Below are 19189 nucleotides of genomic sequence, written 5' to 3'. Positions count from 1 at the left end.
CCCTATGGTCTGTCAGGGAGAATATTCCACACTGGGCTAGATATAAATCTTCAGGATGTTTATGGTCCTAAAACTTGGATCAAAAGTTTGATCAAAACTATCCCAGTTGTAATGCTTTAACCAGAACCATTCACTGCAACTCAGCTGCGATTAACGGGCACATCTGAAGAAACCCAAACTGGTTTAGTGGCCATGTGTGGAAGCTCTGTGGCAGAGGCTCTGCAGGGCTGGGTGCTGGGAGCAAAGCCGAAGGCCTTCCCCCTTGGCTTAGCCTGATTAAAAAGCAAATGAAACCTACCCCTGGAAAAACAGAGCTCTTGTCCAAACCCAGCATCTCTGCAACTAAGAGGGGAACTAAGTGGTTATTTCATTTGCTCTGCAAACCCTGTGCTAGTTGTTGGTATTGAATAGTAATTAAAAGAATGTGTGTGGGGGGGAAATGTGATTAGGACCTCATCTGAGTGGCATGAACAACTCCTTGAGCTGTGCAGACATGTGGGCATCTGTGTCTTGGCGCAGGGTGGTGGGAGCTGTCGCTGCTGCAAGCGCCAGTGGGAAGCAGATGAGGGAGGGGAGCACAGCTCCAGCCACCCTCTACCACACCAGGAAGTCTCCCATCCTGGTCCCAGTGAGGGATGAGTGCTGGTCCCATCACTGCTTCCTGAAGGGGAGCACTGTTTTCCGAGCTGTAGCTCTGGACTTGTTTCCTGTTGGCTGAAGTCTGGCAGTGGTATTGCTCGGGTGTGATACTGAATGAATATTGAGTGTGCCTCAAAGATAAAGTCATTATTTAGGAGCTCATTAAAGTAGTGGCCTTGAAAAAATTTCCTACTGCTAATATCCTCTTCCATCACTGTATCAGGGATCAGAGGTGGTTTAGAGAAAGAGCTGTGTGCTCCCTTCTCTTACCTCGGGGGCTGCTGGGACCAGGGCTGGGATAAAGCTTCTTTAAGCCTAGAGCTAAGAAGGCACTGGGTGTTCACATGAGCTGCAAATTGCGGAATAACTCTGGTCCTGCAGCACCCTCATTTCCAGAACAGACGCTGAAGCTGTTTTGTCTCCTTCCTTTAGCAATCTGCGGTATCGCCCCCACTGTGAAAGCACACTTGTCCCTTTTGGCTTCCCACCCGCACTCCCCTTTCTCACCTCATGCTCCTGAGGTTCCCCTCTTGCTGTGCTTACAGGATTTGCAATGGGAAAGGAGAGAGTAGTCGTTGCCATTCCCACCTTCGGCTATCCTGTGTGATGGGAGGCGGCTGCAGTGCCAGGAGACACGGTAGACCCATCCCATGGGGACACTGGTGACTTGGGGAGCAGCGTGGGGCTGCCCACTTCCAGCTGTTTGAAGGTAACCTTAAAGAGGTCAGAAAGGAGTGACTGGACGTCACTGGCATGAAGCACTTCCTCCCAATCCTGCTGCAGTTCCCTTGTGGCTGCTGTCAGCATTATTGCTGTGTTGGTGGATAGCAGGATTCCCAGCCCATGGTGGCAAGATTCAGGAAGACGACAAGTGTCCGTGCTTCAGAGCCTGTCTGCAGCCCACCTTTCCTTCAGACAGCGTGCAAAGGCCTGCTGGAGCTTAAATAAATACTAATTTGCAGTAATGGCATTTAATCCTCTTCAAGCCATAATTTACAGTATCAGATTATTATCATAATATCTGATCTACAGTTCGTAATGCTTTATTGTTATCCCATTACAGGGAGTTCTGCTGGCACTGCATATTGTCTATTTCTCTTACAAATGTTCTACAGAAACCTTATTAATTATTAGTCTCATAAAACACCTGTTAATGTTACCATTTTAATAAATCTCCTCCTTAATTAAATTAGGTGCTTCTGATAGTAATCCTCTAATGTCCACTGCCTTTCTGTTCTCATCACAGTCTGATTGTAGAGTGGGAAGCAGTGTTCAATTATAATTGATGTAGGCCATAATTCAGAACCAAATTATAACATATAAAGCCATATGATCGTTGAGGAATATAATAGATCTCTGCACTAAAGTGTCATTTGGATTGATTAGTGCTGTTTCTAGAGCCTTGTTAGAGGTGAGAAAAGGCTTAATTCAAAAGGATCTTTCTTTGCTTTTCTTTTTCTCTCTTTTAAATTCATGCACTCTATTTCTGCCTTGATGAGCTGCATCTAATTCAGCTACTCTGGTACAGTGTTCACAACACCTACTTTCCCACTTGTGTTTCAGTTCTGAAGCTGACCTTTTTTTTTATTATTTTGTAAAGGCAGACTACATGATGATTTTATTTAATGATTTAATAAAACTTTTCCTCCTGAGATAGGTGCAAGAAATCTTGCTGATCCATTACTGCTGCTACCCAAGCATGAAAGTACAGTTATATATGATGCAGCAATACTAAAGCTATAAGCAAAAAATTAAAAATATATCAGAATGAAGACCTTACCCTAGCTGGAAAGTTGATTAGGCACCAGGAAGGTTTCCCACACTAGACCAAACATGCTGCTTGCTTAGGTCCAGGTCAGTTCAGGGAATCAGCTAGGGAATGTCCCAGGAGAAACCTGTCCATGAGACTGTGCTGGTGCTCAGCCAGATCTCGATCGTGTGTGGGCTGTGAGCACCTCTCAGCCTTGACTGCTTCTTTTCAGCTTTCTCTGTAGAGAAGTGCCATGCTTTATGGTGTTTGTGATGATCTCTTGTCTCGCAGGAAACCCTAAAGCAAAGAGAGGAGCTTTCCCAAGCCTACTGTAAGTACCTGACTCTCAGCTCTCCAGACCTTTTCTGCTGCTGGGGAAAGCCTGTTTTACACTGCTTCACTGCCTCCCCTCCCATTACACTCATTTACCTTCTCATAACCAATGTAACAAAATTTTATGTGTATTTTTAACTTATTTGAGTATAACATAAAAGCTTTAGTCATAGAGGTTCCTCTTGAAAGTCTCCCCCTTCCACTGTGTGTGCATGATTCTCCCTCTCCCAATCATCCCACTTTCCTGAGTGCTTCAGGATCTGGCCCCTGTGAACCTAGCTTGAATGCCTTCCTCTGTAGGATATTGACTGCTTCTTGCCCCATTTTATGAGGTGGATCCTCTCTCTAGCCAGTAATCCTCTTTTCTCAAAAAAGGCTCCTGTGTTTGCACTTTCTGAATCATTTGTGAATCCACCAAAGGATGCCATGGCTACTTTGTAAGTGATCTGAAACTTTAAGAAAAACTTGCTTTCCTTTAAAGCTGATTTTGGAAAGAAAAAGCTGCAAGCTTTATTTGGAAGATGTTGAAATATTTTGACTTGAAAAATGAAACATTTTGGTGTGTTTGGATACTTTGCCTCTTGTTTTCCCACAGTGAAAATATTTTATCAATTTTTTGTTTGTTTGCTCATAGCTTATTGCAACTTTGTTGTTTTCATTCCTTCTGTAGTATTAGCTTTGGTTGCTCGTTTGCTCAGCTCCAGATCAATTAGTTTTGGAGTCTGAATTCCTGCCCTGTGTGTATCCATGCTATATGCACTTTCAGGCAAGGACTGACTAGAGGCAGAAGATGAGGACTTCAAGCTCAAGTCATTGAAAACAAGAAATAAACGAAAATCCATGAAAGCAACTGTAAAATCTGGTCTACTAAGGGGGTGGTGCGACACAGGTGTAATGTGAAGGAGATCAGAAAGCCCCATGAACAAAACAAGGTGCTGGCTTGGTATGTGTGACCAAATTGCAATTTATTTTCTAGTGGTTTCCTACTGCCTGAACTGCAGCCATTGCTTATTGCAGGCCAGCAGGAATCTGTAAGGAGCACGTTCTGCAGCCAAGGCTTGTGATGAAGCATTAGCTCCTGGTGCACATGGTGGATCTTCCTGTGGGAAAGAGGAAATGCCTGTTTCTCTGTCCCCTCCTGACACTGAGCAGAAGATTCCCCATTCACTTGCACACAATATGATAATTCACAGAGAGTTTCCTGGAGCTGAATACTGCCTGCCCGAGGTCAGCCTCTGCTCTTCCATCTTGTCTTTCTTTGACATGGGATACAAACTCCCAGCATTGGGTGATGGAGGGACTCCTCCAAGCTGATGAGCCTTTTTGTTGCTAAGAGACGACTTCTGGAGGAGCAACAGTCATTAACTTGTTGGGAGTGGAAAAGGAACCGCGAATTAAAGTAATTTGAAAACACTTCTACCTTCATACCTTAATTGCAAACAGAGGGAAATTATCCTGAAATTCTGGTTATTCTGGGAGCGTGGTAGTTCTAATGCATTGTTTGGATGTTTCACAGTGGGGCTGAAACTCTGTGTAGCTATTGCTGTTCTCTCTCTCTCTTTGGGGTACATTTAACCCACGCAAAGTGTGGCAGAGCCCAGTGGCTGCTCAGTCCTGTCCCTGCTCTCCACCTGTCACACAGAGACACTCAGAGACTGTTAGCTGGTTAAACATGGTGATGCTCAGAAGCTGTGCTGTGGCACAGTATTACTGAACTCTGGTAGCTGAAGCATGTCTGTTGAGCTATGCTCTTACTAGAGAGAGATGATACAGCCAGAGATAATGCACTAATTATCTTGGTTTCAGGGAATTTTTTGGAATGTCACACATCTCTGTTGGGACACGGAAGGCAGAGTCCCCAAATAGTTCTTTAGACCATTTAACACCCACAAAATCATGCCTGTGGACCCTTTGCAAGAAACAGTGTGCGACTTCTGCTTCTGCAGACTCGACCCTGCCCAGCAACACCTCCCTGGCTGGGAGGGTGCCCCTTGGTCAGCGCAGCTTGTTCTCTCTGCTTTCATCCCAGCCTAGTGATTGACTCGGCTGCACCTTGCTGGGGTGAAGGCTTGGGGTGGGGCAGGGCTGGCTCCAGCTTGCCGGCGTGGCTGCATTAGCATCCTTTCTGGTCTGGCCCAGGGTAGCACAGAGCACAGCTGTGCTGTACAGTGAGATGCCGTTCCTGCATCCTGCACAAAGACAATCACTTACTGCACATTAGTGGGATGTAGTGGAAAATTTATGTATGATTTCTCTCTGTTCGGATCGAACAGAAATACAATTCTGTGAGAGAAGTGGGCCTCAGCAGAGCTGAATAGCTCCAAGAATGGGTCCTATCAAGGCTGATAATCTTCCCTAGCGATAATGCAGTGGATTATACAGCGATTGGATGTTGAGAGTATGCTGACCTTAATCTCCCTTAACTTTGGTTTTCTCTCCCATCTGATAATAATGGAGAAAGTACAACATGTGCCATAGAAGATTACACACATCCTGCCACACTTTGCAGATGGCTGATGCAAAAATCAGAGACAATGCTAAAATAATTAAAAAGCCCACAAAAATAAACCAATGTATTCAGCTCCTTTTGTGAGGCTGTGGCTAAGGAAACTGAGCCAGCCAGCCTGAAATGCACAATATAAATGTAAGTAGATCTTATTAAGATTCTGTGTGGCTGTTAAAGCATCCTCAGCCCTTGCTTCCAGCTTAGCATCACTGCTAATGGGGGAGAGAGGGAGAGATTAGTTTAGGCTACTTTGAGGCACCACAGATATACGTGGGAGGCATCCTCTGTTGCTTGAACTTGTATTTCACTGACCTGCTATGTGACGAGCGGAGTGCCAAAAATACAGAAGAGTTGGCACATAAAATCCATGCCTACTCTATCTGCTCTGTCAAGGCTAAAAAAAAAGAGTCCTGAATGAGCCTTGGAGAGTCAACAAATCACTAAAACAGCAGCTAAAAGAGGAAGTTCAGCACAAGTTCAAGTCATTAAAATTCTCTCTAATGTATGCTCTTGCAGGCCAGTGGGCTGAGCATGATCCTGGTGAGCGGAAGGATGTGTGTGAACTCATACGCAAGTAGAAAATGGACAAGGTTGATGTGAGTGACCTTCAGTGTTGAAGCCTGATCGTTCCTGTCATTTGTGATGGCTGCACAGGAAGAAAAGGTCAGTGGTGCACCTCTGAGCTGGAGACGGTGAGAAATCAGCTTTCTGCACAGCTTTCTTGGGTTAAATCCCCACCTGTGTGCAGAGGAGTGTGGCATATTTATGTCTTGGACATTTGCTGGTGCTAAGCATGAGGTCCCAAAGGGGAAGGCAACTAGGTAAAGGAGTGGCTGTGGCAGAGCACGAACATAGATCGTTCATTTAGAAAACACCCTTTTTGGATGATAAAATTTGGCTAAAAAAGGAAACAAGGCCAATGTACAGTGATGATGTTCCTTTTTACAGTCTTTTACACAGGAAATGTGGGGAGAAAAAGGGGACTTAATTCCACATTGTCTACCTTACCCACATCTCTCATTGTCTCCAATGTGAGTTTTGCTCTGGATGTGCAAAACAGAGCTGGTAACTGTATTTCCATTTATTCAATAGTTCTGAGATTGAAAGCGATAGAGACTGGGCAAGAGAAATAACAGGGGCATCTCATATCCATGTGTCGCTTCATTAAACATCTGAAAATGGCAATGAAAAAGCAGAGATTGCAGAATGAGATTTCCAGGCAGCAGGGTGATAACATAAAAGACTCTGTCCTCTGCTTGTACAATGCACATGTGGTCAGAAAAATAAAGGCAGCAAACTATCTTACTATATAATAGACAAGGATTTTCATAGCTGTTATTTTGGATGCATGGGAAGTAGAAAACTGCTTTACACAGGAGAGTCGCTTGTTAACTTTGGATATATGATATGTGAGTGTATAACTCAGATAAAAAAAAAATCATGTGGTTTCATCCTCCTCCTTGTCAGGAAATATTTGCATTCGGAAGCTCCAGAAGTAACACTGAGTAGCTAAGGAATATATGACAAAACAGTGTAAAGTCAACTGACATTGTCTGGAAGGAAATTAGTCTTTACAAAACAGGTTGTTTGCTTTTATTGCTGGCTTAAATAGAAAAGATTTTTATCAATCTTTGCCCCTTCAAGATGGGAAAAAATGTGACTAGACCACAAATTCCTGCAAAGCTGCCTGTAAGTGTGACAGCTGCTGAAAGAAGGGTTGCTCTTTCATGCTTGCAGAGGCGTCAGGTGGCCATGGGCAGCAGAACAGTCCTCTTTTCAAGTCCATCTTTAAAAGTGGTAGCATCCAACACCTCATCCTCTGCTTTCTGATCCCTATCGAAGAGATGGGGATAAAGCAGTCCTGTGGTTCAGTGTGCCTAAGGTGCCCAGGTCTGAGGGCTTTCACAGGTCTTTCTTGCTCTTTTTGCTCACAAAGATCTTGACACTAAAAGCATCCCACAGCTGAGCAAGGTGCTCTAGGTGATCCTACTCTAGCGGGGACTTGGACTAGATGATCTCCAGAGATCACTCCCAATCCTTGCTGTTCTGTGATTGTGTGATATTAAGGATCATTTTTGGATGATCAAGATCAGCTTGAGTGGTGGAGACAGCATTAGGTGACACTGGCATAGGATCTGAGAAACTCCAAAGTAACTTCTTTCCATAGAATCATGGAATCACCTGGGCTGGAAGAGACCCTTAAGATCGAGTCCAACCACAGCCTAACCCTGCCTAGCCCACCTCTAGATCATGTCCTTAAGCACTTCATCTACATGGCTTTTAAATACCTCCAGGGATGGTGACTCTACCACCTCCCTGGGCAGCCTGTTCCAATGCTTGACAACCCTTTCAGTAAAGAAATTCTTCCTGATATCCAACCTAAATCTCCCCTGGTGCAATTTTAAGCCATTCTCACTCATCCTATTGCTTGTCACAAGAGAGAAGAGACCAACCCCGACATCTCTGCAGCCGCTTTGCAGGTAGTTGCAGAGAGTGATGAGGTCTCCCCTCAGCCTCCGTTTTTCAAGACTAAAAAGCCCCAGCTCCCTCAGCTGCTCCTCACAGGACTTGTGCTCCAGACCCTTCACCAGCTTCATCGCCCTCCTCTAGACATGCTCCAGCATCTCAACATCCTTCCTGTAGTGAGGGGTCAAAAACTGGACACAGTACCTGAGGTGTTGTACTTACTAGAGCTGAGTACAAAAGAACTATTGCTTCCCTACTCCTGCTGGTCACACTGTTCCTGACACAGGCCAGGATCAAACTCTTTAAGGAGCTCAGAAGAAATTCCCAAGGCTGGAAGTGATCTTGCTGGTCTTAAATATACAGGCTTCTACTCCCACGCTGTCTGTATTTCTCCCATGCTATTTTGGAGATATATTTCAGGAGCAGGCTTCTGCTCCCTAAACCAGCCGTCTGGAGATGCTCCAAAAGTCTTTTCTGACAGGGGGGGATTTGTAAAAAGAAAAAAAAAGTCCTACTTGAACAATTTTTTTCTTCTTTAACTTTTTCTTTAAGGATACCAGGGATCCATGCTTTGGCTCATATTAGTTTGTGCCATTAGGTCCTGAGGCAATGAAAGCTGTAATTCCAGCTGTTTCAGCACATCAGGCCAGCTGCTGTACGCCTGGCCAGCAACCCTTCATGCCTGTGATCTGCTCCTTCTGGCCTCACCACCCTGGCATAAATCTCCTCACTTCCTTAACCAAATCTGAACTGAGCTTGTTCCCTGGGGAAGGGCTACCCCTGATCTCCTGCAGTCCTTTTGCATCTCCTGAGTGACTGAGCTCCCAAACCAAAGGGAGCAGACAGGTCAGGAGGATCCCAGCTAGCATGGGCAGGTCAGGTTTTGGTTGAGGTGGGCTGCTGCAAACGTTGGGGCTGGTCCTCATTAGCTGCCATGTGCTCTTCTCTAGTTGTCAAGGGCTTTGGCTCTTTGCTTTGATTGCCAAAGGGTCTTTTTACTTATGTTTTTGATGCAGCACTTCACAAGTTATGTGGTTCCCTGCACACCTTCAGTGTGTGTTGCCTCCAAAATTACAGTCGATGGCAAGGGATTGATTCCCCAGGAGCTCCCAGCCTTGCCAATGGGTCTCTGCTAGTGGGACCCAGGCACTGGGCTCCAGGCACGCAGTGGCATTGGAAGTGACGGTGGGGAGGTGAGGAGGGACATCTCAATCCCTGCGCCAGCATCAAACCTAACAGCCCAGCACTGCTGCTGGCAAGCAGCATATATCTCAGCAACAGTGAAGCCTGCACAGCCTCTGGAGCCCAGATGCATTAGAGCCTAAGGAGAGAGCTGTGCTCCCTAATGGACACATGCCGTGTTTTCGAGCATCTGTGCATCTTTGCCTGATTGTCTGCTGTTGAGCCCTCGTTTCAAGCAGCGCTGGACTCTCTGCTGTACGCCAGCAACTGCTCTTCCAAACTTCCTTGATTGCGCCTGTGCCTGTTGCTTGGTGCTTGCGTGATGAAATGGAAGGCAGCAAGAGTGACGGAGATTAAATGAGCAGTGAGAGGAACCTGAGCTGAATTTTGGGAGGGTAATTAGTGGTGCCAGTGGCTCCGAGCAGAGTAAGGGGTTTTGCTTTCTTCTATTATCCATGTGGCACTGGGGGAATGCTGGGCAACTCCCTCCTGATCCTTCTCTAATTAAAAGGTTTTTCTGGGTAAGGACTGGAATATATGAAGAAGTGATAAATTAAATGCTGCGAATTCCCTGCTCTGTGCTCATGCTGCAGCAGGAAATAGATTCTGCATCTTGCAATGAGGCCAGCAAAGAAACTGCTCCTTTCCCATTGCGAAGAGGAGCTGGCGGTGCTTTCAGCAGGTGAGGGGGGGCAGATTGTGGTACTTTCGGTACCTGGGCACCAGTGACAGTGCCCAGGGTTAGCAAACCAGTGATGGGATGTAGAAGGTCTCCCCTGAGCAAAGGCAGAATAATTGCACTGAGCGTGGTAGGGCTACGCTGGCGTTATTCCAGGAGAAGGAAAGCAAAGGAATTGCCTTCTTCCAGCACTCAAAAAGCAATTGTAGAGCTGCTTACAGCAGTTGCCGCAGCCCCTGGGCTGCACTGGCCTCTTTCCCAGCATTGCAGGGTGCAAAATGCAGGTTTTCTGCCTAACTGCAGCAGCTCAGGCTTCTACCTGACATCCCCCACACATTCCTTGTGGCAGGCTGGAGACAAGCAGGGCAGGTAGCAGGGAGGAGACTGGCAGCCCAGAAGGATGGAGCAGGAAGAAATCGTAGCTCTCAAACCCCAGAGGTACAGCAGCAGCTCTGGGTGTATAACGCAGAGACACAGCCCTCTGCTGCCACTGACCTCCTCAGCTCTGGGCAAATAACTTGTACACTAAAGCAAATCATACCAGGCAAAGAAGGGAAGGCTTCAGGTTGATCCAAAAGGATTTTTTTTAAAGTTTTGTCTGAAACATCAGTATTTAACTATTTATTTTTTTAAAGGCTTGATTAGAACCCTTTCCTGTAGGGGTGGGCAGGCCCTAGCACAGGGTGCCCAGAGAAGCTGTGGCTGCTCCTGGCAGAGTTCAAATCCAGGTTTGATGATGGGGCTTTGGGCACCCTGGGCTAGTGGAGGCTGTCCCTGCCTGTGGCAGGGTGTGGGACCGGGCGGGCTTTGAGGTCCCTCCCAACTCAAACCAGTCTTGGGCTTCTATGACATGGAATATGTAGGCTCTTCCCAGGTTTCAGCTTTTCAAAAATGTAGTTTAAGTGAGAAATTGTTGAAAAATATAATTAAAAGCTGCCCCTCAATACTGAAAGAATGTTAAATTGGAATTTTTTAGGTTTAAAGATAATTTTTTTGACCTGACTGAATAAACTGAACAGTTCAATTGCATTTCCAAATACTTGAGTAAATTCAAATCCATGTGTTCTAGATAAAAAGCTTTCTTTCCAAAACAAAATTCAGTAAGTTCTCCATAGGCATCACCTCCTGGTCTGTCCTTGCACTAGGAAGGATGGTTTATTCCTAGCCTTCTGATAGATTTTATTTATTTATTTAAATAAGACAAACTCATGCAGAGTTTAAACACACCAAAAAGCACACGCCCTTTTGAATTTTCAGAGATGAGTATTTTAAATCCAGTCTTTCCCAAAGCTCTGGACATGCATTATTTACAATGGAGAATAATAATGTAACAAAGCTGTATTATATTAAAATTGTTCCATAAAATATTACGATTATCATTTTTTGTAGCTTGACTTAAGGTGCACAATTTATATAAAACAATATGAATTATTTTCAGTTACAAAAAATTATTCAGTGTGGGCTCTGTGTATTACAGTTATTAATCTTTCTATTTAAATGCAAATTTTTCCTTTCAACTGAGAGCTAAAGATACTTTTTATACAACTAATAAAACACAACTTTGATCTTCTGATCCCTCATCAGGGAGATGGCTTTCTCAGTTGTGTTTGGGATGTCTCTGCCAGAACATGGTGTTCCTTCACAGCAAAGATGCTTGCTTCATAAATGCATTGAAAATTATTCCCTGTTAAAAATGAAATATTCTCTCGCATGGCAAGGTGTGGCTTGGGCAATTCTTAGTAGCTTTGTTTTTGTAATAAGAGAGAAGAGTTTAAAAATAAGAGCAAAGAGTTTGGGTATACACCGTGCCTGCAATGTAGGGGGGTAATTTATCTTCAGAAAAATCTTGCTTTGTGTCCTAGTGGGTTTGCTGCTGTGAGAAACTTTAAATCAAGATTTCTTTGAGTAGTCTGGTGTCAGCTCAGGTGGGAGCTTGTAGGGTGGCTCTGTCAGGGATGTCAGATGGGGTGGTCAGAAGTGTTTCATCCAGCTGTGAAGCAACGGTTGACTAAATGTCAGGTTGCCTGATCACCATGGTATCTATGCTGTTAAGAAACTTCAGGCAGCTTCATGTCTTTCCTGAAATACTGTATCCTCGTGTCCTGGTTCTGGCCAGGCCAGAATTAACCTCCCAAGCAGCCAGCCCAGGTGAGCTGAGTGAGCTCAGGAGAGTTGAGTGAGCTCAGGTGAGCTGAGTTAGCCCAGGCTGTTTCCACCCACCTGACATCACTTCTCCATAAAAGAGGCTGGTTGGGGAGGGGCCCTCCTGGTGTCTCCAGTGCAGTCTGAGTGCAGCCAGGGCATCAGGTTGGTCCTCACATCATGCAGCCCTCTGTAATTGGGTGGTAAGGTACTCTGTTATCACTGGGTGTGAGTGTAATTGGCTGTTATTGTTCTATTTTCAGGGTTCTTTTGTCAGTTTTGTCTTTTTGTCAATCATTATCACAACCCACAGAGGCCCTGTTGCAGTGTGTGGTGATCAGCCCCTGCTTGGGGCTGAACAACCACACACCAGAATCTCAAGGGACATGGGAGGCATTTGCTGTGTGTAAGCATCAGGGATTTTGCCTAAACCCTTATTCTCTCCATCTGTAGAAGAATGAAAGTGGCCCTGCTGAACTTGAAGGAAAATCCAGTGCCTGATCCATGGGAGCTGCCGACAGCCAGTGTTTCTGTGAGTCTCACCACAGGTGTGGAAAGGTGGCAATGCTCAAGGATAGAGGTAACTCCTGGCCATCTGGCATTTTGTATCCTGAAGAAGAAATCAAAGTTTTTGTTATTTCAGGCTAATGTCTGTCAATTCTTGTTCTGACCAATAGTACCATTATCCCAAATAGTACCAAGTACAGCTTCCTTAATAATGTTTCTACTGTCTGGTTTCTAGTTACTGGTATTAGTAAGGGAGGCTGAAAAGCACACTGCACCTCTGCCTTTCTTCCTTGCAAAAGCCCAGATTTCCCATTCCATCTTCTGAGAAATGCTGTTTCCTGCTGGTGGAAAGACCTTTCTTGGCCTCCCAAGTATTATGTTGGCTGGTGGAGCGTGTTGTCCTCTGCTTGCTGGCCACCCCTTGGTTTCTCTTGTTAGTTTTGGTCTGACTGACCCTAGGTGGGAGCTTAGCTGCTTCAGCCAGTGGAAACAGGGGTAATTGAAAAGGCTAAAGCTGTGAGAGGTGTTATAATTAACTGGCCATATTAGGCATTTTACAATTCTGACACCTCGCAAGAGTGGAAGTTTAATGAGAATGGAGAGAGGCTCAAAAGCAATCCATTTTCCCGGTAAAGATTGTAATGAAGGTGTGAAATGATGCACAGCTAACTAAACCTGTCTGTAATAGCCTCTCTGTTATAATGTAGTGATCTGACAGACTTGAGAAAAGACAATACTGTGTGAGCGTGTATAAATACATATATATATACACACACACCCCTTTCCTTACAGTGCTAATGTTATGTATAATACAGCTTCACTGGTTGTGCCACAAATACACCAGGTGCCAAAATGGGTGAAGGATTGATTTTTGAAAGAAAGTGGTCATTTGCAATGTAAAGATGTGTGCAACCCCAGGAACACGCCTTAAAAACGTGTGTCAGAAAGGATGTTCCAGGGGAGCGCGTGGGGCTGTGATCATCCACGCCAGGACCAGCTCTGATACAGCACAAAGTCCTTCCCTGTGCCTTACATGTGTTGGCACAACTTGCTCACTGCAGTCTGAACAGAAATCTGCCACGAATTCCTTGCAGATCTGCCATGGAGGGGCAGAAAATGAGCATAAAGTTATGTATGTTCTTGCTATTTGCTTCAGAAGAGGCTGTGTATCTGATTATTAATTTAAAATCCAGAGTAGCAGCTGAAAGCAGAGTGTACTTTGCATGGTGAAACCCAGTAGCCTGTCACTGCAATTGCATCTCTGTGCCTTCGTTTGCAAGTAACGCATTGGATTAGGGTGGGAGCAGAGGGAACTGGAATGCATGTGGCTTATGCCATGTGGCTTCTGGTGGCCCTTGAGGATATTTTTGGTAATGGATGCTTTTGTGTGTGATCTTGGATCCCCCAGATGTCATTGTGTTTTCTCTTCCTGCCTGAGCTGATGAGGAGCTGGGTACCAGTTTAATCCCTGGCTTTGCAAGAGGAGATGCTCTGTGCCTCTGCAGCACCCAGCTGGTGCAGAGGTTGGGAGGTCATTTGTGCCCACAGCTCTGGGACTCTGATGATTGCTCCAGGTGTGTTGCTGTAAAAGGGGAGGTTTAATTTTGGGTGGGTAAGTTCATTTGTCTACCTAGAACCCTGCTGCCACCCGATGTCACCTTTGCTCTGCGTCATGAGCCCCTTCTCAGCTATTGGCATCCGCATGTGGTGGGAAGATGAGTCTGTTGCCACCTTTGTATTTCCAGCTGTGCTGGGGGTCAGACCTCTTGGTACTCGGAAGTCTGATGTTTCCTGTGTTGGAGCCTAAATGCATCAGCTTGGCTTATTGCAGAGGACAGTTTCCTTTCTGTGCAGCTCTCATTCCTCTCTGAGTCCATAGAGAACTTTTCCTGGCTGAAATTAATTAGCTTTTCCTTTTTTAAATGTATAATTTGTCTGACCGATGTGCAACTCAAGCACACACATGAAGAATAAAAATGTAGATAAACACGTTGTTAATTGTGACCAATATGTAAACATCTGAGCCCGTAAATTCCAGTGTAGGTAACTGTAAAATGAATTACCTTTGCTTGTCAGGACTTGCATGAGTATGGATGAGCTTCCACATAGCTGCTTGAAGGACAGAGCCTTGATTTCTAAACTATGTGTTTTGAGTGTGGCATATGGTGAGGGCTCAGGAAGTGTAGCTGTGGAGCACTAACGGTCAGCTGTCCTGTGGGGAGTATCACATCCTGGGGGTCACTCCTTTCAGTAACATCAAGATCCTATAGGGAAGGAGCTTCTTTTCAGGATCTCAGCCATATGATTTATGGTAAATAACACTTTTGTTTCCATACTGTGTTTTTCTGTGCTAGAGGCTTGCCCTTGTTGGTACCAAATTTGGTTTTGTTTAGTATGTTACAGGACTTGGAGCAATACAGTTCTGGTAAAATGTGTGGGAAGACTATGTAAACACTATGCAAGCTTTCTGTACGTGCTGTGTGTCTTCTCCAGTATATGTAAATGATCCAGCTATGCAGCTGCAACACACCCCTTAATACAAAGACATGGTTATTTTATGGGAGCACTTAAGTCACGCTTTCACAAAGAGGGCAAGAGGATGACCTCAGATGCTGTTGTACAAATAACAAAGGACAGAAGCTTAATTAGTGAAAGCACAGAAGTGAAAAGTGAGACAAGAATTGTGTAGGGTAAAATGCAGTAGGTATATTAGTTTGTATAATGTACAGTTTCTTATACATTAAAAGGTTGCATGGGGGAATGAATTAGCTGCTTTTCCTATGGCAGTTTTCTAAACTGGGGTTGTCAGAATTTCTTTTCAGTGTTCTGACTCAAGATAGGAAAAGTCGATTCCTTAATTCTAAATTGATGGAGGTGTCACTTTGATACTTCCATTTACTTTTTTCATTACAGGAAGAGCAGAAATTGTCCAGAATTATTTTTTCATTTGATGCTCCCCTGAGACTTCAACAACAACAACCAGTGATATTTTTTTTTGTCCATATTATTTTAGATTAATATTTTCCAAGCAGCAATATATGGAACTCTGAGCCTCAATACTTGTCCAGAAAGCAAAGAAAAAAAATTGAGTTTGCAGAAATGAACCCAATCCCTATTCTTTTTCCTTAGAAGCCAACAGCATGTTTCCAACAAGGTGAGACTGCATAACAAAATGCTGCACTCTGGCCTGTGCCTGCAGAGCTCTTTGGTAATGTGACTTCTGAAGCCCTTTATGCCTTTCCTAGAACAAAGCCCTGGTTTCCTTTCTGATCTCCTGAGAGAGCCTAAGGGCTAGCAGGGCTGCTTGCCACGTGTGCGATATTGGGTTTGCACTGAGCTCAGAGACTTGAGAGCCCGATTTCATGCAGCTTCGCGTGCTTTAATCCTGCTCTTGTGGTACTTCTCTCTCGGGGACTGCCAAGTGCCTGCACCGGCCAGCGGGTCTCGTGGGGAAAGTGCATCTGCACAGTATCCTGGGAATAATCCTGAGGAAAATAGTCACTAAGAAAAAAGGAAGCTATTGGTGTGTGATGCCATTTCCATCTATAGTGTTTCCCAGTTAATTGGTTCGAAGTGATTGTTGTCGGTAACCACCTTTTGCCAGTCACTGCTCCTGTGTATTTGTATAGGGCTTAGTGATGAAACTGCTTTGAAACAAGTGTAAAAATATGTTTTGCAAATTAAACTATTCTTCACCAGCTGAAAAGGAAAAACCAAGGAGAATACAGACTCGGGCGGGAAAAGGATCTGTAAAGAAACTTTTCCAGGACAGAAACTTTTATTTATCTAGAGGAATGTGTGAGGCAATGAGATGAAATTCAGCTCCATGGAGATTGGCTGCAACCTCCACCTCAGCGTGCTGGGAAGAGAAAAGATATTTTCAGAGTAGAGGTTGTCTTTATGAAGTGTTTTTGAAGAGTGTATGAATGTGTCCTGTTCTGAAACAACAGAATTCCCCATTACTTTTATGTTCTTATAAGGAATTGGAAATTACACAATTCCTTTGACCACGTAAGTCATTATTATATTCTTAAATGTTTCAGAACTTGAGTTGCTGTTGTTTCCGTCACCAAAAAATGACAGCACATTGCCCCTGCTACAAAAATGTTGTGAGCCAGAGCTTGGTAAGACATTGATATGATTAAGGTTGGTACACAATTCTAACATTTTTATCAGTATTCTGCCAGTGTTGCCATTGGTTTTGCAGGTACCAGAACACAGTCCTATTCTTTTTTTGAACAATGACTATGCTGGCTTCCTGAGCAGGCAAACCTGGAAAGCAGGCTTGAAACTGGGTTTCAGAATGTTATATGCTGCCTCTCTGACGACAGCATCCCCGAAGTGAAGCAATACAAGCAGCGTCGCTTCATTTAATAGGGTGAGATCCTCACAATGTGTTTCAGTTTATATTATTCTAGAGATCAAAATCTTTAAATACTGAAGCAGCATACAGTGTACGAGAATTGTATTGACATTTTTCTATGCTATCATAACCACGGATTCATCTGCTTGTCCTTATGTTAGCAATTTAATTTTAATCCAGGGCAATAATGAAAAAGTGCATTACCGGGGAAAAACAAACTCTTCATAACCCGTGTTCCTGATATTTTTAGGGAATTGAATTGCATTTTCTGTTGACAATAACAGACTATCTTTAGGTCTTCCGTGAACATCTATGAACAACAAAAATAGGTCTGCTAATGTACTGTCAGCCAGAGGAAAATAGGCTATTTGTAGCTCTTGTACTGGGGGCGGGTCTGGATCCCCGTCGCTGCCCCGTGGCACCTTTGCTCTGCAATTTCCCATGAAGAACTTGAGCAGCTCCTGAGGTGTGGGAAGGTGCTTCTGCATGTGCTCACCTTCTGCTGGCAGCCTTGCACTGCCCATGAAAAGTTTTTTCCATCCTGCATAGGTCGGCAAGGGTGCGGGGCTGGGCTGAGCTGCCCTCCTTGCCCTGTCAGCAAAGTTGGCCTGGGAAATTCACCTCAAATGGTGGTCGTTGCCTTCACCCTCACAGGACACACCGCTTCTTGTAGGGATCTCAGTGTGAAATCTCCAGGCTGGTGGGTTTTCCTTGGCTCCAGTCTTGTCCCAGAAATGGATGCGCAGTCCACGTGCTGTTAAGGCACCGGTTTTCATTGCCACAATGCAACTGTAGCTACACATTTGTTCAAAACTGGGAACAATCCACAATCTAAAGAAATTCAGATCAGAGAGCAGACTTGAGTAAGTGCATAAGAGTGGTGTAAAAAAAGAACAATTTTGATTTCATTTTTAATAATTTAATCTCTTTATATATAAACATACAGCACTCAAAAATCCTGCAAGATGGAGCACAGTAAGAGATTCATTTCCATTATTTTTTTCTAACCTCTTACAAAGAATCTTCTATTACAATTTTGAGCTTCATTAAAAACAATCCTAGGGGAAATGTGTACTATTCTTTATTAAACTACACAGGATGCATTCCTAAGAGTTGCTCACACTCCTCCCACACGCACCTTCCCACATGTGAGATAAATTAAGAATGTCACTATCTTTAATGCCAGAAGTATTTCCATCTTCCACTGCAAATATGCAGTGATGCATCTAGAATAGCACTGTCAGGGGAAGAAATCTTCACATGAACAGAACTTGGCTATTTGTGTCCCCTTTTCTACGTGCACTTAGTATTTTACCCACAGAGGATATATTCTTCAGTGGGATCATGTTGGCTGCAGGTAAACAGAGAAAGAAAACTCCTAATTCTTTATATCTAAAGCTGTTCTGAGTCCTGCCCCTTGGCCAGTCTATCTCTGACAGCTTGTGCCCGGTTCAGAGTCTTGCAAAGCTATCAAAGATGCTGACTGAAGGGCATTGCACTTGCTAGTGGCATGGTGGATGCTGGGGAGCTGCTCTGAGACATGGTAGTGGTGCTGGGTGTAGCCTTTGCCTCCTGGGTCTGCGCAAAGCTGCTGGCTCCAGTGGGGAAGCAGACGGGAATGGAGGCTTGAGAACTAATCTTGTGTCTGTGCTTCTGCCTCTGTGACTAATTGCTCTGAAATTTGCACATGTAATAGCTTTCACTTTCCCTAATACCTCTCACTAGGTTAGCATTTTAAAAGGATGTATTTTCTCCTCGTTAGAAGCGCTAGATGCAAATGGGGAAGCAGATAGATATGCATTGCTTAATAATTAAAATAGAACCACAAATTTCGGGGAGAGCAGTCAGGCTCCAAAAAGTGTCTGATCTCGTGTCCAATGTGCGGTGCAGTAGCAAGAAATGCACCCAGTGCTCCACTCCTCTATGGGAACGTACAAATTAGAAATTTCAAGGGCTATTGAACACTCTGAATTTCCACTGTGGATCAGCACAAAGTTATTTGGCACAGGAGGTTCTGTAACTGTGATACATTGGGGAAGTTCATATTGTGCAATGGCCCTAAAACTCACCCTTCCTTCTCTGGTATGCAGAGAACCAGTGCTAAGACATGTTTAATATAAAGCAGGCAGGATACTAGCTGACTGGAGCAGGGGTTTTTTTGTGTCTCTTGTTGCCTTTTCATTATTCATCTTACAATCATCTTTGCTATTTATATCCAACATACATAATAATTAAACCAGGGGACGTAGGTGTGATGGCGTGGATGTGAAGAAAAACTCCACGTCCCTGATGGTGCAAAGTTGCAAAGCTAGCTGGGACTGGAGGAGTCCTTTGCCTGAGGAAGCGTGGTTCAGTGTAAGTGCTTGCTGGAGAGCAGGAAAGCATTAACATGCAAGCACTACTCTTAAGTGGCCAGAATGTAGTGATTAAAGTGCTCTTGCTGTGTGATCTTGGGCCTCTTGCCCTTTCTATTCCTTAATTAATTTCCTCTATCATTTATGTATTAATAAAAACAAATTACCTGCTTCATGGGAGGTGAGAGGTTTTATTCATTTATGTTTGCAAATAGCTTGGAGATCCAAGGAAGGAAGGAAGAGGCTACAGAAGTGCGACGGCTGTATG

This window comes from Gallinula chloropus (assembly GCF_964237585.1).
Source record: "Gallinula chloropus genome assembly, chromosome: 12".
NCBI lineage: Eukaryota > Metazoa > Chordata > Aves > Gruiformes > Rallidae > Gallinula > Gallinula chloropus.
This window is presented reverse-complemented; position numbering follows the sequence as displayed.